This window comes from Narcine bancroftii, chromosome 4 (genome assembly GCF_036971445.1).
Source record: "Narcine bancroftii isolate sNarBan1 chromosome 4, sNarBan1.hap1, whole genome shotgun sequence".
Taxonomy (NCBI): domain Eukaryota; kingdom Metazoa; phylum Chordata; class Chondrichthyes; order Torpediniformes; family Narcinidae; genus Narcine; species Narcine bancroftii.
The window spans coordinates 267162787-267187075 of NC_091472.1; the positions used below are offsets into that span (position 1 = coordinate 267162787).

Sequence of the window (24289 nt, forward strand, 5' to 3'; positions counted from 1 at the left end):
AAATCTTTTACCAGTGTAAAGTTAGTGTTTACATTTAAATAAACATGTATTCAGAGCTTGCAGCACTGAGCAAGTGAAATTGTATATCTGTGGAACAATCCCACTGGGATATTACAGCCAGTATTTAATATCAGGGGTTATCCAATGCTGAGACATTCTGCTGAAAATTCACATAATTATGTGCAATAAAATTGTACTCATTTTGCTCAATTTAATAATTGGTTCTGTTTGTTTGACCCAAATGTCCTTTTATAGTGTTTTATTTCACCATCTGGCATCAATTTGAAATGTTACCAATTGTTATAATTGTACAAAATAGTTTATCGAGAACTTCCTGTATTCCGAAGCTTCTACATTTCAGGTATCAGACTTTAGTAACATATCATTAGAATTTGTTTATTATGCAGCATTTTTATTTATTTATATATATATATATATATATATATATATATATCTTTCTTTTCTTTCTTCTTCTTTATATATATACACACACACACACACACACACACACACACACACACACATATATATACACACACACATATATATATATATATGTGTGTGTGTATGTGTATATATATACATATATATACATATATATCCAGAGCACTTAAAAGAAAGCTACCCCCACATACCACCCCCCAAAAAAGCAGTTTTAGTATAATTAAATAAGCTGTTAGAAAAAATGACCAAATGCTCCGTCAAGATGGAGATTTTAAGGATAATATTAAAGCAGAGAGAGGAAGAAAGGATCTGGGAATTAATATATTAACTTATGAGATTCAAAGACAAAGCCAATATTGCTAATGGAAGAGTGCATAAAATCAGGAAATGCAGGATGCTGGCATAGAATGAGTATAGATATCTTGGAACGTTGGAGGATTGAAGTATGTGACATCTAATTAAGTTCAAGATAAAAATGTTCCTGCATTGAATTGTTCTATATTCAAATAAATTTTATAAACATGAATTATCCATGTCATTTATTGAAATTCTTTCTGAGTAAGATAACCCCATCTATAATGCAAAGGTAAAAGGAGTACATCTTGCCTCTGGTACTTCGAGAAGCATGTATTATTCATAAGAGAAAATATGACAGATTCTGAATATTTGACACTCTGATAAATACATTAAACAAATAATGGAGAAAGCACTTTTACTGATTTCAGTCCAATTCTCTTTAGTATTATTAAATTAGTATTAATTAAATTATCTATGTTATATTGCAAAATGGTTAGAAGTTAAAACTGCTGCAGTTTTACCATAATTTTTTTTAATGCTTACAAGCTTCATTTACATAAACATGATAAATTGAATAGATTGCATAGCACAATTTTCAGTGGGACTATATTTTGCTGAAGATTTATCTGATGTAAGGTTCTGACTATTCATTGTTACTTATTTCTTGCGTTGGGCCAGAAGTCACTCGTTTAACTTTTCATTGGAGGTTTAATGCAATGTTACTGAAAAAGCCGGAATTTGTAAAAATTTATTAAGGGTCAAATTGCTTCTTTTCTAGATTTGAACAGGAATTCAGTTCAGAGTAATTTTACTTTATGGGATGATTTAAAGGCCTATTTTCATGGTTAAATTATTCGTTTTGCATCAAAAGAAAAAGTAATTTTTGGCGGAGAGTCAGATGTGGAAAAAACAGAGAGTTGACTTGGAAAAAGAATTTCAGAGGAATTGAACGGAGGATCATAAAGCAGCTTTAACTAAATTGAAGTTACGATACAATACATTACAAACATATCAGTATGAATGTTTGATTCAAAGATCTAAGCAATGTTATTATGAGTTATGTAAGGTAAAAACATCATGAGTTGGGACCGGAGAAGGAGTCACCCAGTACTAAGGAGTAACAGGATGCAGGTGTGACCTTGTACACTCAAGATAAGTGTGGCAATAACAAGATGATGTGCAGCAGACTAACAGAGAAGGGTAGCAACAGCTTATTCATTGGTATGATAATTTACTAAGTGCGTGTCCTGAGGTATAAAAAAAACACTACTTGCTGATATCGGGAGAATGCGCCTTCTCCAACTAACACTGTTAGTTGCAAGTGTTACAATCTGGTAATAAAGAACCTTGATTTCGACCCAGTCTGGTGTCTGACTCACTCATTCTCGAACAAAGCAGACCTAACAATTTGGTGACCCCGACGTGATGGGTGAGTGGACACTAGACGACGGTTTCTGTTTTTCTTGACAATCATCTCAGCCAGCTGACAAAAAGGTCCAGAGAAGCCTGTTTTAACAAAATTCTCTCTCTCTTAAAATCTTTATGATTGTCAGTAAGAACTGGAGATCGGACAAATTAGACGATCATAATTGAAGGTCGTCACCTGCCAGGATTGAAACACGTAAGTGTTTACAGACAAAACTATAAAAGTCCTTAAAGTGTTTTAGTGACATTTGATAAGTGCTTCGCCGACAAACTACTAGAGTTTAAAAAGTCTTTATTGTGACATTGCAAAGTCCAATAGAGTGAGAAGGTGGTCTAAGAACAATTGGGGACCTGAGTTTTCTGCCCTAAACCAGTTATTAAGAGGAGAAATCTCCCACGTGAAGGTTGGGCTTTGAAAGAAAACGAAGGTTCAGGCTTATTGGTCTCCATTGTATAAGACTCGCTTATAAATGTCCGGTAGGTATGATAATGTCTGTACACTTGAAAACTTAAGAATTTATTTCCCAAATTCGCCGTGGTGGAATACCACAGCGGACATTAGAGACCTTGAGACAACAAAAGAGTACTCAGAGATGCCTGCCTGGTGAACAAGGGCTGCACAGTTGCCTGCTAAGACCTTTGACTAAGTTATTAGGGAAATTAATCAGGAATTAGAGAAGCGAAATACCAGTAAAGAGGCATTGGAGAAACAAAGAATTTTCCAAAAATGTGTAGATCGCTGGAGGAAGATTGGGTGGTTACCCGGGAGCGCCGAGATGTTCCTGACAGGTGAGGGAAACAAAATTCTAAAGTGTAGGGTCTTAGATAAGCTGGAAGAAACAAAATGAGACATAGAAAGGAAAATCTTTAATCGAGAATCTGCACAAAAAAAGATGAGAGACAAGGAGATGCGTTGCTGCGATGTCCTAGCTCTATTCGAGGAATTTAGTCTCCCTGATAACCCACCTATTATGGCCCCTGTAGAAATAGCTTGTAGACCCCCGCCCTATGCATATGTGGAGTCACAAGGTACCCCTGACACCCCAGATGGGACCCAGGAGTCACGTCCCTTATATCCAGATATTGATCACGGGGACTCAGACAAATATCTTTCTGATCTGAGCCCACAGATATGGACAACGGGGCCTTACGATGTGGGAGCAATAAAAGGGGAGGTATTTCTGGAATTAGCCAACCCCAGGCAGAAACCGATATGGAAAAAAACAATACCGTTTGTCACCCAGCCAGGAGGAGGGTATTAGGGGAACGATAGGAGGGTTAATGGAGACGGGGGTTTTAAGGGCGGCACCGGACAGCATGTGGAACACGCCAATCATGCCTGTCCCCAAACCAGGTAGAAAAGACTGGAGGATGGTACACGACCTCTGGGAAATTAACTCTGCTACCAAGACCATCGGGAGACCAGTCCCAGACCCATACGTTGCATTTAGGGCTCTGAGTCCAGATCACGAATATTACACTGTCATTGATCTGGCAAACGCATTCTTTTGCTTAAAATTAGCCGAGGAATGCCAAGACTGGTTCGCTTTCACTTACCAAGAGAATCGGTACACATATACTAGATTACCTCAGGGTTATAAGGACAGTCCAGGACTGTTCAATCAGGCCCTTAGTGAAATCCTAGTGAAATTGAAGCTCCCAGAAGATGTTACGCTGATTCAGTATGTAGATGACCTGCTATTAGCAGGAAGAACGGCACATGGGTGCCTATTGGGGACAGCAGTTTTACTCAGCGGCCTAGGTGAGGCAGGGTTTAAAGTAAAGATCAGATGTCAGATCGGAAGGAGGGTGGTAACTTTTCTAGGAAGACTTGTCGGTAAAAATGGTACGGCCATGTCCGAGACACATCGGGAAACGATACTAGGTTATCGAAAACCGACAAGACATGTTAGCATTTTTAGGGCTCTGTGGATACAGTCGAACTTATGTCCCAGGATATGTGAGTTTGACCCAGGGTTTGAGGGAAATGGTCATGGAGATAGGTCACCGAAGGCTTAAGGAACCAGTCAGGTGGAATGTAGAACGCGAGGCAGTTTTCCTGCGTGTTAAACAGGAATTGGGGAAAACGATCAGCCTGGCTAATCTGGATTATAGTAAAGAATTCCACTTGGACGTGGCTGAAACTGGGGGCATTGTTAGCTCAGTTCTGTATCAGAAGGATAGAGGACGGAGGAAGGTATTGAGTTACTATAGTTGCAGACTAGACAATGTAGAAAGAGGAAAGGCCCCATGTCTCTGATATCTCACAGCAGTAGCTAGAACGATACAAAAAACCGCACATATTGTCCTCTGTCATCCCCTGGTTATTGATACAGACCACAGTGTCTCAGCCCTTTTAATGTCTAGTGCCTTCAGCTTTTCGGCCAACAGATCTATTAAGATGGAGGACGCCCTTAAGGGTCCTCACATCACCTTCAGGTCGCCAAGGGACAACTATTCCAACATGGCTAGAGGATTGAACTCGGGATTTATGGAGACGCATGACTCTGTAGCAAGAGTCAAGATAGATTCCAAGCTGACGGAGAAGCTATTTGAGGAACCCATGGAGGAGGTGGATTGGGAGTTATTTACAGACGGAAATTGCCATAAAAGTTCAGAGGGTAATGTGGCGGGATATGCAGTGGTAGGATGGGTGGATGATGCACCCTATCTAGTAGAGTCCTCTATCATCCCCCAACCAGCATCAGCACAATTGGCAGAAGTGATAGGGCTCATAAGAGGATTGGAGCTGAGCGAAGTTAAATCGGTTAACATTTATACTGACTCTGCTTATGCTTGGAATGCAGTCCATATTGAAGCACCAGGCTGGATAAGAAGGGACTTTCGGACTGCAGCCGGACAAAACGTCCGACATGATCTGGTTTTACGGAGACTTGTTAGGGCAGTCATGCTTCCCCGGGCTCTAAGCCTAATTAAGGTGGCAGGCCAGTCCCTACAAAACACATAGGTAGGGAAAGGAAACATGGCGGCTGACAGAGCAGCCAAACAGGTTACTGGATATCAAGAACCTATACAGGGGATGATTCTGAGGTCCCATGGCAAAAAAGAGGAATTAGAGAGAAGAGAAAATAGTAGTAAGTTGAGTGACCAAAAAGAGAAGGAGGGAGAGGGACCCCCACCAAATATTGAACACTTGATAGAAATACAGGAAAAAGCTAGCCCAAGTGAGAAAGAGGAATGGATGAAACGCGGTGCTACACGACAGGAGATCATCTATGACAATCGGACAGTACATGTCTGGCGCTCCCCAATAGGTACGATAGTTGCCCTCCGCCAATTACTTCTGCTATTATTTGAAGAAGCACATGGGCCGACTCACATTAGCGCCACCAAAACTTATAATACGCTTAAACAACATTGGTGGAATCCCTCCTTGGGAAATGGTGAGGTTTGACTTACAAACCTACACAAAGGACATACCCAAACCCACTTCTACAGAGGAGGTAGTGCGAAAATTTGATAGTAAGAAGCTGTCCAGGGGAGAGAAGATAGCAATTGAGACAGGTATAGATGAGACAAACTCCTGGATAGAACAGATGGGTAAATATGCGGATCAGGCAAGGTATGGAAACTGCTGGATCTGTGCCCGGGGAAGGCCAACGTTACAGATGAGCAGATCGATTTTTGAGGAGACAGATGCTATGGACTGCGCCTTGAACCTAATGTCAGAGTCTAACCCACTGAATAGGTGTCTGACATGGGAACAGGCATTTCCCATAGCTCCGGCCAATGTGACCCCCCCTATCTTGCTTGCTTCGCCAATAACAACACAGCGGCACACGCTTTCTACATGGGTTGGCTAACCAGTGACTCGTGCAGGACTCATGTTGATCTCACGGGCAGCAGAAATGCTACCCGATTGACCCAGGCTAGGGCAGATATTTGGTGGTTTTGCGGAGGTAGAGTGCTGTATAACTGGCTCCCCTCTAACTGGAATGGTCGGTGTGCTTTAGTAACGCTTAATGCGCCAGTCCTGATTGTGGAAAGGCAGGAGGGGGATGAGGATGCCCTAGATCTACACCACACAGGGGGTTGGATGTGGAGAAGAAGAATGAGTGTTGGACTCCTGGGGCCAGAAGGAAGGAACCCTGACGGGGTGTGGATTGATGCAATTGGCCAAGCCCGGAATATACCGGACGAATTTAAACTAGCTGATGAGATTGCAGCTGGGTTTGAAAACTTTCCTATATTTAGTGCAATCTTTCCCATCACAGCAAATAAAAACATAAATAGGATCAACCTAATTCACTATAATGTCCAGCGCCTTACAAATTTGACCAGGGACGTTGTTGAGGCAGTACACCAACAACTGTCAGAAACTTCCCTTATGACGCTTCAGAATAGGATAGCGGAAAAAGGCGGAGTGTCTGCCATGTTTGGAGATCTATGCTGCACTTCTATCTCTAATAACACAGGGCCAGATGGGTCACTCACTAAGGGGCTGACAAAACTTAAGGCATTGGCGAAGGAATTAAAAGCCCAATCTGGAGTCTCTAACCCCGTTTTGTCCTGGTTACATGGAGTGTTTGGGAAATGGGGCACAATGTTGGGACAACTTTTCCTAGGATTGTTCATTTCTGTATCCATTTTTATCACTTGTGGCTGTTGTTGTATTCCATGCATTCGAACGCTGGTCACGAGGACCATTGAGAGAGCCTTTGCCAACCGTGATGAGCTGCCTCCAAAATATCAAGCTCTACAAGCTACGGAGCGGGACTATCTCACGTCACAGGAGGTGTCAAAAAATGCTGAGATCGATCCGGAGTCTGATGGAGAATGCGACAGGGAGGAGGGATTATAAAATAGATTGTAGCACAAATGTTAACTTTTATCTTAACTAATTACAAATGCTTAGAAGGGATAGCCAGTTATTTGCTTGGGGGCAAATGGGAAGAAAACTTCTAAACGGGCAATGGGATCGGGCAAACGGATGGGGGGTATACACTAAAGAGGGTTGGGGGGAGCCCTCGCCCACCAGCCAAAAAACCCCGTGAACAGAACCCGTATAGAGCTTGGCAATAATAGGCAAACTAATGTAAAGCGGTGGTAGCATAGTCAGGGCAAGATTGTCCTCTTTAGAGGACAAAGGAGGGATTGTAAGGTAAAAACATCATGAGTTGGGACCGGAGAAGGAGTCACCCAGTACTAAGGAGTAACAGGATGCTGGTGTGACCTTGTACGCTCAAGATAAGTGTGGCAATAACAAGATGATGTGCAGCAGACTAACAGAGGAGGGTAGCAACAGCTTATTCATTGGACAATGTAATGGTATGGTAATTTACTAAGTGCTTGTCCTGAGGTATAAAAAAAACACCACTTGCTGATATCGGGAGAATGCGCCTTCTCCAACTAACACTGTTAGTTGCAAGTGTTACAATCCAGTAATAAAGATCCTTGATTTCGACTCAGTCTGGTCTCTGACTCACTCATTCTCGAACAAAGCAGACCTAACAGTTAGGGGATAGAGCTCATAAAGTTTTAGCGTGGCAATTGAAAACAGAACAAGCATTGAGAACTATTAATGCTGTGAGAAAAGATAATTCAGTACCTATAAACCTCAGGAAATTAATGACCAATTTTTATAATTTTACCAGAAATTATATACTTTTGAGGGATTTCAAGATGATGGTTCTATTGAATCTTTTTTGTCGGGTTTAAATTTGCCAATATTAGGGTAAGATGATGTGAGGAAATTGGACTCTCCTTTTATTGACTTAGAGATAAAGGAGTCAGTAAATTCAACAAGTTATTCAACAAGTGCCTCATGGGAGGTCTTCAGGAGATGATGGATTTACTGTTGAATTTTATAAAGCTTTTTATGATGATTTGTCTCCTCTATTTATCGATATTCTTCAGTTGGTGATGCAGGAACAAGGTTTACCAGATTCATGTTTGAGTGCAATAATAACAGTTATACCAACAAAAGACAGAGACCTTTTGAATGTAGCTTCATATCGGCCAATTTCTCTATTGAATGTAGATTATAAAATAATAGCAAAATTATTGGCAAATAGACTTGCTAAGTATTCACCTCAGTTGGTACATGTAGATCGGGCTGGTTTTATTAAAAATAGGAATGCCTCTGATAAGATTCTTAGAGTGATTTTGTTGATCAATGCATCACGTCAGCAACCCAACCTACCAATGGTAGTTGCATTTGATGGTGAAAAATCTTTTGATCGGGTTGAATGGAATTTTTTATTTAAAGACTTAGAGAAATTTAAATTTGGACCCTTTTTTATTGGCTGGGTAAAGGCACAATATAATAATCCTGTGGCTAGGGTGGCGAAAAATGGTCAAACATCTTCGTTATTTAAATTATCATATTCAACTCATCAAGGTTCTCCTTTGTCACCAGCTCTATTTGCATTGGTCATCGGACCATTAGCTCAAGCAATAAGGCAGAATGAGAATATTAGAGGTATAAGAATAGCAGATGATGAATATAAGATTAATTTATTTGCTGATGATGTTTTGATATATTTAACTAATCTGGAATGATCTTTAATTTATTTGCAAGAATGTTTAGAACAATTTGGTGTATTGTCAGGATATAAGGTGAATTGGGAAAAAAGTGAAATATAGCCAATTTCTGATGCAAATTAGATGATCTGTGTAGACAAATTACTAAATTTCATTGGACTAATAAAGTTAAATATTTGGGTATAATGATTAATGTAAATATTCAATCATTTATAATTTAAATTATGTACCATTAATGAGAAAGATTAAAGCTGATTTGATTAAGTGGAAGGATTTACTTTTGTCATTAGTAGATCAAGCAAATTGTATTAAGATGAATGTTTTTCCACGAATTCAGTATCTTTTTCAGTCAATTCCTTGTCTACTTCCGAAATCTTTTTTTCAGGACTTAAATAAAGAAGTACAGAATTTTTATGGAAGGGGAAGTTAGCTCGAGTAGTAATACATACATTGACTTGGAAATATGCCTTGGGAGGTTTACAATTGCCTCATTTTCAAAATTATTATGAAGCAGCTCAACTAAGATTTATTAATCACATGTTGAATGTTTCATATCCTCCTATTTGGGCTAGGGTAGAATTTGCTAGTATTTCAATACCTTACTCATATCATTTCATATTTAAGTGGAATTCTGTTTTATTAGAGATATAGTGTACTGATTATATTTAAAAAATTGTTAGAGATTTGAAATTTATTGATAGGTATGAAAGGTAAAATATCAGTTCAGGCTCCAATATATCAAAATAAATTGATTCCTTTTTCATTGAATAATAGATTTTTAAAAGAATGGCAGATTAAACGAATAAAGTTGTTGCAGGATTGTTTTCAAGAAGGTAAATTTTTATCGTTTAATCAACTTAGAGAGAAATTTGGAATTTCAGTGAATTCTTTATTTGTGTACTATCAAATTAGAACATTAGTGAAAGATAATTTTGGAAGAGAAATGAAATTTCTAAGTTAATGAAATTTGAGTTTTTGATTTCTCATTCGTTAAATTAGGGTTTTATTTCTGAGATATATGCATTGTTGCAAGATAGAAGATAGGAGCAGAGTAGGTCATTCGACCCTTTGAGCCTGCTCCGCCATTCAACAAGATCATGGCTGATCTTAAAGTTCAGTACCCCGTCCCCGCCTTCTCTTCGTAACCTTTAATACCCTTATACTGAAGAAATATATCTAATTCCCTCTTAAATATATTTAATGAACCTGCCTCTACTGCACTCTGTGGCAATTAATTCCACAGATTCACCACCCTCTGGGTAAAGAAATTCCTCCTCATCTCTGTCCTAAATGGTTTGCCTATTATCCTCAAACCATGGCCCTGGGTTCTGGACTCCCCCACCATTGGAAACATCCCTTCCGCATCCATTCCGTCCAGTCCTGCCAGAATTTTATATGTCTCTATGAGATCCCCTCTCAATCTTCTAAACTCCAGCGAGTACAATCCCAATTTGCGCAATCTTTCCTCATAAGTCATTCCTGCCATTCCAGGTATCAGCCTGGTGAATCACCTCTGCACTCCCTCCATTGCAAGAACATCCTTCCTTAGATAAGGTGACCAAAACTGCACACAATACTCCAGATGGGGTCTCACCAAGGCCCTGTACAGCTGCAGTAAGGTATCCTTGTTCCTTTACTCAAACCCTCTTGATATGAAGGCTAACATACCATTTGCCTTTTTAACCGCCTGCTGTACCTGCCTGCTCGCCTTCAGAGACTGGTGTACAAGGACCCCTAGGTCTCTCTGCACTTCCCCATCTCTTAAGCTATTGCCATTCAAATAGTAATCTGCCCTCCGGTTTGTATTATCAAAGTGGATAACCTCACATTTATCCACATTGTAGTGCATTTGCCAAGTATCTGCCCAGTCCCTCAATTTATCCAAATCACACTGGAGCTTCCTGACCCCCTCTTCCGTGCACACAACCCCTCCTAGCTTAGTGTCATCTGCAAATTTGGAGATATTACATCCAATCCCCTCATCCAGATCATTAATGTAAATTGTGAACAGCTGGGGTCCCAGTACAGATCTCTGTGGCACCCCACTGGTCACCGCCTGCCACTCAGAAAACGAGCCATTTATCCCAACTCTCTGTCTTCTACCTGCCAGCCAGTTCTTAATCCACATCAATACTTTGCCCCCAATCCCATGAGCCTTGATTTTGGAAGCCAGTCATTTATGCGGGACCTTATCGAAGGCCTTTTGGAAGTCAAGGTACACCACATCCACTGGCTCTCCCCCATCTATTTTACCTGTCACCATCTCAAAGAATTCCAATAGATTTGTCAAGCACGATTTACCTTTTGTAAATCCATGTTGACTCCGTCCGATCCCTTCTCTGCTAGTCATATGCTCCGCTATTACATCCTTAATAATGGATTCCATCATTTTGTCCACTACTGATGTAAGGCTCACCGGCCTATAATTCTGATCCTAAGTCTATCGAGTTCTGCAAAATAATTCTTAAAGCATCTGCTATCTGAATGGCCACTTCCTTAAGTACCCTAGGATGTAGATTATCAGGCCCTTGGGATTTATCTGCCTTCAATCCCATCAATTTTCCCAAGACCATGTCCTCAGAGATACTGATTTCTTTCAGTTCTTCCCTTGCATTAGTCTCTATGTTTCTCAACATCCTTGGGAGGTTATTTGTATCCTCTCTTGTAAAAACAGAACTAAAGTAAGAATTTAATTGGTCTGCCATTTCCTTATTCCCCATTATATATTCCCCTGATTCCGACTGCAAGGGACCTACTCTGGATTTCACCAATCTTTTCCTCTTGACATATTTATAAAAGCTTTTGCAGTCGGTTTTTATATTTGCCGCAAGCTTACTTTCGTAATTTATTTTTGCTCTCTTGATTAATCCCTTTGTCATCCTTTGGTGCATCTTGAACTGCTCCCAGTCTTCGGTTGTGGTACTTTTTTTGGCCAATTGATATGGTCTCTCTTTGGACCCAATGGTGTCTCTAATTTCCCTTGTTATCCACGGTTGAGTCACCTTTTTTGGTTTATTTTTATGCCAAACCGGTATAAATGATTTTTGCAATTTCTCCATTAGATCTGTGAATGCTTTCCATTGTCTATCCACAGTCAACTCCCCCATAAACACCACCCAATCAATCTTACTCAACTCCCGTCTCATACCATCATAATTCCCTTTATTTAAATTCAGGACCTTAGTCTCGGTTTTAATTTCATCACTCTCCATGTCGAGTGAGAATTCGATCATATTGTGATCGCTCCTACCCAAAGGGCCTCGTACAACAAGATTGTTGATTAGCCCCTTATCATTGCATAATACCCAATCTAAAATGGCCTGCTCCCGAGTTGGTTCCTCGACATATTGGTCTAGATAACCGTCCCGTAAACATTCAAGGAATTCCTCCTTCTCAGTATTTTTACTAATTTGGCTAGTCCAATCTATATGCAAATTAAAGTCTCACATGATGACAGCTGTTCCCTTATTGCATGCTTTCCTAATTTCTCTTTTAATGCCTTTCCTCACCTCTACACTACTATTTGGAGGCCTATATACCACCTCCACTAACGTTTTCTGCCCCTTGCTATTCCTCAGTTCTACCCATATAGATTCCACATCTTCCGAGTTGATATCCTTTCTGTCAATCGTGTCAGTCCCTTCTCTCACCATCAATACTACCCCACCCTCTTTGCTTTCTTGCCGATCCCTCCTAAATATCGTATTCCCTGGGATGTTAAGTTCCCAGGCTTGCCCACCCTGCAGCCATGTTTCTGTAATCCCAATCAAATCATATTTGTTTGTCTCAATTTACACAGCCAATTCATCTACCTTGTTCTGAATGCTTTTTGCATTAAGATATAAAGCCTTCAGATTTGCTTTTTTCACCCTCCTTGCTCTTTCTGATTTTTTACTTTCGCTGCCTAACCTAACTTTTCCTGTTTTATCTTTTCTGTCCTTTGCCCTATCATACAGGTTCCCACCCCCCTGCCAAATTAGTTTAAACCGCACCCGACGGCTGTCCCAAACCTAGCTGCCAATATATTGACCCCTTTTGGGTTTAGGTGTAACCCATCCTTCTTGTAGAGGTCATGCCTTACCCAAAAGAGATCCCAATGATCCAAGAAGCCAAAACCCTGTTCTTTACACCAGCCCCTCAGCCACACATTCATTTGTCTTAACCTTCCATTTTTGTCCTCAGTTGCACTTGGCACAGGTAGCAATCCAGAGATCACCACCCTGGCGGTCCTGTTCCTTAGCTTCTGTCCTAGCTCGCTGTAATCCTTTTTTAGTACCTCCTCCCTCTTTTTATCTATGTCATTGGTACCCACATGTACCAAGACATCAGGCTGCTCGCCCTCTCCTTTCAGAATACTCTGGACCCGGTTTGAGATATCCCGTACCCTTGCACTAGGGAGGCAGCACATCATGCGGGTATACCTATCTGGCTCACAGAATCTCTTGTCAGTATCTCTGACAATGGAGTCCCCAATGACCACTGCATTCCTCTTTACCTTTTGTACCACCATACCAAGACATAGGGCTGTTCGCCTTCCCCTTTTAGAATACCCTGGACCTGATTTGAGATATCCCGCACCCTTTCACCAGGGATACTATGGATAAAATAAATTTAGATAAATCTAGGATTAAATGGGAAAATGGCTTAATTTCTGATATTAATCAGGGCGATTGGGAGACTATGGGTTTTGATGGTGTGACTAAATTGCTTAATGTAAGATATAGTATGGTTAATTATAATTTTTTTGCCTCAGTTGTATCTGACCCCTGAGAAATTGAAAAAATATGAATTTAGTAATTCAGAAGTGTGTTTTAGATGTGGATTATGTGTAGGAACATTTTTACACTCAGTTTGGCTTTGTGATAAGGTTCAACCATTTTGGGAAAAAAATTAGGGAATTTCTTCAAAAATTGTTTAAGATCAAATTTTTACTAGATCCAAAAAATGTTTTGTTGGGTTGTACTGCCCTATTTAGTGATTTGGGGTTGGACAAGTTTCAGACAGATTTTCTTCATCTAGCATTGGCTGCAGCACGTAAATGTGTCGCGATTTCATGGAATGATGAGGCCGAGGTAAATGTAACTTGTTGGCAATAATGAAGGATATAAACAGAGTGGAGAGAGTGCAGAGAAGGTTTACCAGAATGTTACCTGGGTTTAAGCATCTAGAGTATAGGGAGAGATTGGACAGATTAGGTCTTTATTCTTTGGAGTGTAGAAGGTTGAGAGGGGATTTGATAGAAATATTTAAGATTATGAAAGGGATAGACAGAGTGGATGTGGATAGACTATTTCCGTTAAGAGGAGGAAAGATTAAAACAAGAGGACATGAGTTAAGAATTAAGGGGCAGAGGTTTAGAGGTAACATGAGGGGGAACTTCTTTACTCAGAGACTGGTAGCCGTGTGGAATGAGCTTCCGGGAGAAATAGTGGCGGAGGAGTCAATTGTATTATTTAAGAAAAGGTTGGACAGGTATATGGATGAGAAGAAGATGGAGGGTTATGGGCATTGTGCAGGGAGGTGGGACTAGAAAGGGGTGTTTGGTTAGGTGCAGACTAGAAGGGCCTAATGGCTTGTTTCCGTGCTGTAATTGTTATGTTGTGTTATGTTAGTATTCTGCCCATAGAGGAGTCTATTAACCCTAACCCTAATATGCTTGATTAAATAGATGGATATTACAATTTTACCTTATCTTCCAGATTTTCTCCACATAGTGACCTGTATGAACCCATATGTTAAAGCAAAAATCAATTATGTAAGGTCAAATTCTCTTATTGGATTTAATTTTCATCAAAATTTTATGCATTACATTTCAAAATTCCATTAATCAGCCATTTTACCGATTTGGGATGTTGCAGAGAGAATCCCATAATTTTTTTTGCACAGCTTTCTTATGACTGTTTTTCAAGTTGCAATCTGCAAACTCACTTTCTTTCAATGAAACAAAAAACATCTGGGTTTTGACATGAAATGCTAACTCTTTCTCTTTTCTAGGTGCTGCCTGTCCCACTGAGTATTTCTGGCATTTTCTGTTTATGTGTTGGGAGTTTCAGCATTATTGTTAGCTATCAATAAATGTTCCATGCTAGTGGCTTAGATGATCCCATAAATTGTTGTTACTGGTTCATATACAGCTCTGGATGAGTGCAGCTCCATTTATTCATATGATGGTTAACATTTTCTAGTAAAATGCAGCCCACACAGACTTGAGGAGTTGACAATATCAAGGTTAGTGATATTGAAATGAGCAGAGAAATATGGGATAATATATTTTATTTTAAAAATATTTTTATTAATATTTTACAGTATAAACAATTGAACAGTACAATTATACAATGCAATACAATTTTAAAAAAATGCAAATATTCTCATAATAAGGAAATCCAGATCACAATCGTGAAAACGAAGTAAAATTAAAGAACAAAAAATACCCAAAAGAAAAAAAAATATTCAAAACCCCCTTCCTCTAAGCAAGGTTGAAAGTTGACATGTATAAATCAAGTGACACCTACTTGAAGAGGGACAACACAGTGCCAAAATTCCAGATGAATACTATAAAAGTTGTCCATAAATGGGCACCATGCCTATTGGAAATTAACCTTTGAATCTTTGATAGCATATCTAATTTTTTATGGAGTTAACCAAGCCATAATATCCCTTAGCCCAGGGGTGGCAACCTTTTTTAAAAAAAAAATTCACTTAAGTATTCCCTATGCCATAAGAACTCTGTGATTAATAAGGGATTGCTTAAGGTGGTATGTGAGTGGAAAGAAAAAAGTTTGAAAAACACTCTTTTAATCGTACCCAATTGACTCGTCATGTGCACGATTTTATAACTCCAAGGGAAATGGGCCAATGACAATTTTTCTCAGGCAAAATATTTCAGTAACATTGGGGTCTAGAGCAGTGGTTCTCAACCTTCCCTTCTCACTCACATACCCCTTAAGCAATCCCTTACTAATCATAGAGCACTGATGGCATAGGGAATAATTAAGGTGGAATGTGTTTTTTTTTAAAAAAAGGTTACCTACCCCTGCCTTAGCCATAGTGCATGTATTAAATGTATTTCCATTTAATCAAAATTGCACGTCTGGCTATCAATGAAGTAAAAGAGAAAATTTGGCTTTGAATTGAAATCAGTAATGCATCCACATCTTGAAGTGATGCAAAAAGAGGAATGAAAGGGTAAGGATCCAATTTTAACTTAAGAATTACTGATAGTGTTTGAAAAATATCCTTCCAAAATTCTTCTAAGCTAGGGCAGGTCCAGAACATATGAACTAAAGAAGCATCACCTAGTTTACATTTGTAACATAAAGGATATATGTCTGAATAAAAACAAGACAATTTAACTTTAGACAGATGTGCCCTTAAATTGCAGCAAACATTGCTGTGCAATACAATTTTGTATTACCATTTTGTAATACATTTTGATAGTACTAGTGAGACTAGGACCTATGCCATAAATGGTAAAATCATACGGAGTACTGAGGAACCAAAGGGATTTGGTATGTATGTACAAAGGACCTTCAAAAGGACAGTATAGATAGATAGCATGGATGTGGTGGGCAAAATGGACTGTTTCTATACTGTAGGATTCTGTAGCCATTTTCACATTGGCTAACCGGTAAAAAGGCGGTTCAATGAACCATTTCAAAATAGCATTTTTGCCATCCACACTGGACCAATGTTAGCTGGTTGTCTACACCCTTTCACACCCAGAACAAAGGGACACTTATCCTCCATCAGTGATGTCCTGCATACCCTCTATCCCCTTCACAGTGGGCTAACCAGTGCACCAATTCAAAATAATGATATACCCTCCCTAGGTGGATTGAGAACATTCACACTGGCATGTTAACCAATAGATTGGTGGTTAATTACTGAATTAAAGTGTCAGTGTGAATGGGGCTTAAGATTAGCATCCCTCCATCCCTTAAATCATCACTCATTCACTAATGGCTTCATAGTCACTCCTCTAGGTAACTCTAACATAAAAACTTCTCAATTACATGTACTCCAAGAAGAACAAACTTAACAAATGGGAAACCCTATCTGCAGTTTCTTCTGTGACAGATTATGTTGTATTTTATATTGTATATAGATATGTTTTAAAGGAGATATATTGTGGTAGGTTTTTTTTAGGGTAGGTTACAGACAAACACCTCAAAACACATCTCATTTAAAATACTGGAGCTCCACTCAAGCCAGACAGGCCGGCTCTGAGTGCCTTTGCAAAAGCTTTGGGGAGTGCCTTTAGAAAGTTTTGAAAAGCAACACATGAAAGAACTCTAAGGATTAGGTTTGGAGCTGCAGGCTGTCTGAGTGCAGTTTTCTGCTCTAAGAGGGTCATGAGGTTTTGCAAGCAGAGAGAGGCAAACAGGCTATATTCTCTGTGTGAGAGAATTCAGTTCTACAGTTCAGCAGCAGCAGCTGGGACTGGAACAGGACAAGCTGGCAAGCTCATGGAAAAAAACCCATTTTGAAGACGAGTTGCAAATTTTTTGTTTAGCCTGGTCAAAGCCCTTGTGGTCCTTATAAGAGGAGAGGACTGGCTGCCTAATGTTTCACTTGAAATAAGGAAAATAAAAAGGAAAGAAAGAGGTTATCATTTGGAAAACCCTGATGGGGCAAGTTTTTTTGGCAAGACACTGATGTGGCTGATTAGAAAACATTTCGTGTCCAGGAACAACCAAAATCTCTCTGAAAACTGACAAGAACCATTCTGGGCAGTAACCATTTACCTTTCAAGCACCAAAGCCTGGTGAACTTCATAAATATTAAAATCTGTGCACAGTATAAGAATTGCCTGCAACCAGTGAACTTGGAGGAATGAGAAGTGAGATTGGACTGTGAATCAAAGAACTTTTCTAAACTTAGTCATACACTACATACACGTGCGCTTAGAATTAGAAGGGAGTTAAGCTAGGTTAAGTAAGCTAATAGTAATAAGTTAGAGTTTGATCCTGTTTTTATGTTTAAAGATAATTAAAAGCAACCTTTGTTTAAGTAACCATTTGTCTTGGTGAATATCTATTGCTGCTGGGTTTTGGAGTCCTCTGGGCTCATAACATTTGACACATCACTTTCACCTTCACAATCCTGAATTATTATAGAAAGCTACAGTAAATAGCTTTCGAAAAACAATTTCAAAAGAAAATCCTCTCAAGATTGTCAATGAAGAATGGATTCAGGGCTTTGCTAAATTAGTGCGTTTGCTGGCATCAATTTGCAGTTCCCAATGTATTTGTAATCTCATCACCAGTTGTCATTCATTGATTACAGTCTTTAAAAATATATTACTGTGATTTGTGCCTCATTGATCGCCCTCCATCATACCATGGTGTGCCATTTTTTTAAAAAGAGATTGATTGAGCAAACCATTCAAATGGGGAATGGCTTCACACACAGAGAAGATCATGCACCTTTCCCAATATTTTCCCTCAGCTGCATGGGTGATTTTTATGTAGCTGTTTAATGGCTGCCATGGTCACCTAGCATCACCTCGCATTGCCCTGAATTTTCATTGCTCAGTAGAAACATGGCCTTTACAAATAATACTAGTTTAAAAGAGCAAATAGTTGAAATTCATTTTCTGATCAATTTTTTTTTCTGCTGCATGTTCCTTTTAGGTCAGTGATCAATAATGATGAGGCAGCTGAGAATGTTTCAATTGTTCCAGTCAAGGAACCACCCATATTCTCCATTATTACATCATTTAAAGTCAAGTTTTATTCATCTGATTGTTCAATAAAACCTAATGAAACAGTTTTCTCGATTCCTCAGGGCAAAATATGCAGAAACTCAAACACACACACACACACACACACACACACACACACACACACACACACGTGTGTGTATATGTTATGTGTATAGGACAAATATACATATATAAATAAAATTAAGAAATTTTGTAAATATGAGAGTCTAGGAGGGTTAATGTGATCAGTTCCTTTGATTGTTCAGAATTCTTACTGCCCATGGGAAGAAGCTGTTTCTCAGGCTGGTGGTGCTGGCTCTGATACTCCTGTATCTCGTCCCCAACAAGAGCAGCTGAAAAATGCTGTGTGTGGAGTGGTAGAGGTCCTCAATGATTTTGCACACCCTCTTCATACAACATTCTGAGAACTTTTCAAGCAATTCCAGTCAAGGAACCACCCATGTTCTCCATTGTTGCATCATTCAGACTGTGAATCACCCTAATACTATTTGACATAACTTTTAAACCATCTTTGCTTTATTTTTGAAGGTGACTCAATTCCGTGTTGACTTTGTGCGTGTTTCTACTGGGACACCTCGTATCACCCAGCATCACCTCGCATCACCGTGAATTTTTGTCCCCCGGATCACCGTGTATTTTACGACTACCCGAACTGTTTCTATTGATCGATAAATACGCGGTGATGCGGGGTGATGCGGGGCGATGCGAGGTGACCAGGAAGTCGCGTATTTTAAGGTCACATATCAGTCGTTTCGTTTTCCCATCCAAAATGCCCTTCACCATCATTTCCTGCCATTTTGTGATCAAGAATTGCTGAAGATCAAATGTCCAGTTGATAATGTCCGACATATTCCAATGAAGAAACGAAAAAGTTATTATAACGACAGACAAGCTTGATATTTGTCCAGGGAAATTACTCCAATTTAACGATACTCAAAGGAACAGCAGAGGCGATATGAATGCAGTATAGCTAGCTAGTAGGTAGCTTGTGCAGTATATATATATATATATATATATATATATACACGCAATAAGATAATGCGCTGTGCCGGTGCGTGCATGCGATGATCAATTGAAAAGCGCGGGAGAAAAATCGAGACTTCCGGCACACCGCTAATTCATTACTCGCTGTGTTTCTACTGAAAAATCTTCCCTCGTCTCACCGCGCATCGACCACCTCAAAAGGTGGACGACGGAGCACCTCGCATCACTGCGCATCAGCCACTACCCGATATGTTTCTACTGAGGAAAAATTCGAGTTGTTACCTCACATCACTGTGCATCATCACGCATCATCTCGCATTGCCCCGAATTTTCATCGCTCAGTAGAAACACGGCCTTTACAAATAATACTAGTTTAAAAGAGCAAATAGTTGAAATTAATTTTCTGATCAATTTTTTTTCTGCTGCATTGATACTTTCCTGAACCATGACTTCACAAGGTTTAAGTCACTCTATTAGCATTACCAATTATTTCTTTGATGAAATCCAAAAATTGTTGAAAATGCTGGAAATGCTCAGAAATTCTGATAACTTTTGTTAAATGGGAGATGATTCTCATTCGATTAAAAAAATGTAAATATATAACAGGTTATATAACTTGTCTCAGTATCTCTCCTTTTGACATTGGAAAGTTGTCAGTGATTAACCACAAGGGAATTTTATAAAATAAAATGGAGGTTTACAAGGACAAGATCATTTTTGTGGGAAGCTAATTCTGCTGAGTTCAATGGTATAATACCTTCAACAACTCAGAGAGAGTGATTACACTACACTCTTATTACTGATTGCCAAAGGGTACACAATCTCAGTTTTATTTAATTCCCTCTTTACATGATGTGACAGTCACTAGTAAGGCTGACATTCAATGTCCATGTCTAATAAACCTTCAGAATAGTAGCTTTCTTGGTGATTTCAGAAGTTGAGCAAGAGCTAGCATGTTGTTATCGGTGTGCAGTCAAGTAGCTCAAAACCAATAAAGATGATAAATTCTAAACGTAATTGACTGGAGGAACTCGGTTGTGCAGCATTGATGGGTCAAAAAGAATTGTCAATGTATAGTCGAGGGAGGTGGAGGAGCATCTGCAGGACTGCTTTGAATTGGTGGACTGGAACATATTCTACAACTCATCAATAGACTTTAATGAATATGCAACGAATGTCACTGACCTCATCAAGACCTGCATGCTGCCCATGCACTGGGTTTTCCTCAACCAGAAGTCCTGGAGGAATCAGAGAATTCACAACCTGCTGAGGCCGAGGATCTAGATTTCTACAAGAAGACGAGGTTCAACCTATGGAAGGCCATCTTTGAAGCAAAGCGGCAATTCTGGAGGAAGCTAGAGACAAACAGATAAACGCCAGCAATGGCAGGGAATGCAGGCCATTACAGCCTACAAAGCAAGGGTGAACACTATAGATGGTGGTGATGCTTCATTACCCGAAGAGCTGAACACCCTAATGGCCACTTTGAGAAGAAGAACCCAATAGTGCCTACTAGAATCCCTGAAAAGGACCCTGTGATAGCTCTCTCTGAGGGTGATGTCAGAACATCATTCAAAAGGGGGAACCCTCACAAGGCGTCAGGCCCTTACGGTGTACCTGGCAGGATACTGAAAATCTGCACCAGCCAACTAGCTGGAGTATTCACAGACATTTTCAACCTCTCATTGAGGCAGTCAGAGATTCCCACTAGCTTCAAAAGGGCATCAATCATCCCGGTGCCCAAGATAAGTAGTAGTGCCTCAATAACTATCACCCACAAGCACTAACTTCTACTGTGATGAAATGCTTTGAGAGGCTGGCCATAGCCAGAATTAACACGTATCTAAGCAAAGATCTGGGCCCACTGCAATTCGCCCATCATCACCATCGCTCTGCAGCAGGTACAATATCACTGTCTCTCCACTCAGCTCTGGATCACCTCAAAAACAGAGATTCATACATATGGCTGCTCTTCATCATCTACAGTTTAGGCTTCAATACTATTATTCAACTCAGTGCTGGTCAAGAAGCTACAAGCTAAAGCCTCTGTACCCGTCTCTGTGACTGGATCCTTGACTTGCTGATTGGAAGACCACACTCAGTACAAATTGGAAACAACATCTTCTTCTCACTGATTATCAACATAGCAACACCCCAAGGATGCATGCTTAGCTCACTCCTCTACTCACTATACACCCATAACTGTGGCCAGGCACAATTTCAATGCTATCTACAAGTTTGCCGATGACACCACAGTTGTGGGCAGAATCACAAACGGCAATGAGGAAGCATACAGGAGGGAAATAGATCATCTCTTTGAGTGGTGTCACACTAACAAACTTGCACTCAACTTTAGCAAAATCAAGGAGATAATTGTGGACTTCAGGAGGAAATTGGGGGACATGACCCAGTCCTCATTGAGAGCTTAGTAGTGGAGAATGTCAAGAACATAAAATTCCTGGGTGTCAACATCTCCAAGGATCTGTCCTGGAGCCTCCATGTTGGTGCAATCACAAAGAAGGGTCATGACCGGATATACTTTGTGAGGTGTTTGAGGAGATTCTGTATGTTACCAAAGATTCTCAAAAATTTCTACAGGTGTACCATGGTGATGCAACCAGCTATAATGACACTTTTATTAAGAAATGGCAATTGTAAAAACTTGAGCCTTCAATGTATGTAAAGATGTGAAATCCCAGAAAATAAAGAATTAAGAAAGAAGCTAGAGCTCTAATGATGCACAAAGTTATATTCTTATACCCACCCATAGGTAGGTATAAGTTGTAGGTAGGGAGAAGGAAAAAGGGGGATATTTTTTTCATTTGTAAACATTTAAAATGTTTAAAGACTGTATGGATATATTTATGGAAAATATGAAAAGTAAAATAAAAAAAAAACACTATCCAAAGTGGAAAAAGATCATTTGGAATGTTATTTGGAATCTCAAGGCCAAGCATTAGTTGAACACCGAAGCTCTGTATAAATGGTGGAAGGAACACATCACATACCTCAAAATCTCCTGAACCATCTGTCCCATTGTGCATTTCCTTATCATATCTGTGGGAGAGTCTGCAATTCTTTCACAGCCTCTAGAGCACTCAATGCTAGGGTAGTCATCCACGATCTGAGGAATTGCCAGAGAGGATAGTAATACCACGGTACTTTTGTGGGAAATAGAATGGAAAGAAATAAAGGAAACATGTATTTGTATAATCCCTTTCTTGAACATCCTCAGATGTTTTATATAAGACCATAAGATCCATTATAATTTAGAGTTGCCTTCCATGAACAAATGTTTCATCATATGTTAACCCAAAGTGTTGACTGACTTTCTCTCCATAGATGCTGCCTGACCCATTGATTCTCTCCAGCTTTTCTTTGTTCATCCAAGAGTCCAGCATTTGCAGTTTTTGTTTCTCTACCATTTAATCTTTCATGCCTCTCACAACCACAGACCTTCTTTTATCTCTTCTACAGGCTCTGCACTTATTTGAAATGTGTAATATCTTTGACAAAATAAAATTAACTTTATATTTCACTTCACAGATGATACCTAAGCTGCTGAACATTTTCTCTTTTTAAATTAAATTTCTAAAGTCTTTTGAGTTTAATTCAGATTTAGGAATAAAACCAAAGAAGCAAAATGTTTTCCTCTCAGTCAGCTCTAATAGTGCAATTTTGTCATCAGAGATAAAAGAGAGCAAATGGATTTGCCTTTCTGAATGAATATAAGTGCTTTACAACAGTTTGTCGAAGAAGCCATCAATCTAACATAGTAAATGTCTGCAAAATTTGGAGTCTCTGTCATCCAAATGGATCACTCAAAAAAAAATGTGTTCATTTCCCATCGAAATAACTTTCTTGTATCATTAGTAAATGTTCTTAACATTAGATTTTGACCAAATTACTGTTAATTACCATCATGCATTATTACCAAATATCTTAATGTCAATTCAGAAAAATTGCTTTCCATTAAATTTCAATTATAGGTCGATGAAAATGTAAAAACACAGAAATGCTGGAGGAACTCAGCAGGTCTCGACGTGTCCAGAGGAAATAAATATATATAACCGACATTTCAGGCCTGAGCTCTTCTTCAAAGCACAAAATGTCAGTTATCCATCTTTAATTGCTATGGACACTGAGTTCTTTAAGCATTTGTGCATTTTTACACAATCATAGAGTTTGCAGACTTTTGTATTTCACTCCAGTCAATGAATACTGTGTGTCACCATTTTATAATTGTAATCTTTATTTGATTTTCTTCATGATGAATATTTCTTCCTATTTTTATCTGTTTACTTAGTTTTATTCTTCATGCTTCTCATTCTTCAATAGATCAATTGTGTTTTATTATTACATTCACTTTTTCAGGCAATTAAGAACATGGCTAGGCTAACAATGAATGGGTGTCTGCTGTACATCTGTGTGCAGGAAGCCTCAGGATACTTTGCCATTCTTATCCAAGGATAGGGCTCATATAGTGTACAGCATTTGTTTATATTATGGGTGCTATCCCTGTCCCATTGTTTTTACTGATTATTTTGAACTCTGATCTCAATTTTTATTTTTGAATCATGTTGTCTCTCAGAGGTTATTATAACTAGTGGATGCTGCCTCATTGTTTAATGCCCACCTTATATTGCCATCAAGTTTGCAGATGACACCACAGTAGCTGGCATCAGCAGCAGTGATGATGAGGTGCGCTACAGAGAAGAGGTGGAAAATATCGTGAAATGGTGCGAGAGCAACAACCTGAGTCTCAATGTGGACGAAACACGGGAGATGATTGCCAACTTCAGGAGGACCAGGAATGACCACCCTCCATTGCACATCAAAAAATCTGTGGTAGAGAGTGGAGAACACCACATTCCTCGGAGTTCACTTAACTAATGACCTACCATGATACTC

General features: G+C 39.4%; 1 long non-coding RNA gene across 4 annotated transcripts in view; it reads right to left on the minus strand.

Annotated features, from left to right (window-relative positions):
* The window catches only part of LOC138761947 (uncharacterized), an 80228-nt gene that overhangs the window by 31252 nt on the left and 24687 nt on the right, over positions 1 to 24289 (minus strand). For 2 of the 4 annotated variants that reach the window (XR_011356640.1, XR_011356637.1), the window contains exon 4: positions 22387 to 22539. This is a non-coding gene — a long non-coding RNA (uncharacterized lncRNA). Of the gene's footprint in view, positions 1 to 20563; positions 20734 to 22386; positions 22540 to 24289 lie in introns of those variants that run through there. The other 2 variants (XR_011356638.1, XR_011356639.1) reach the window with 2 other exon arrangements.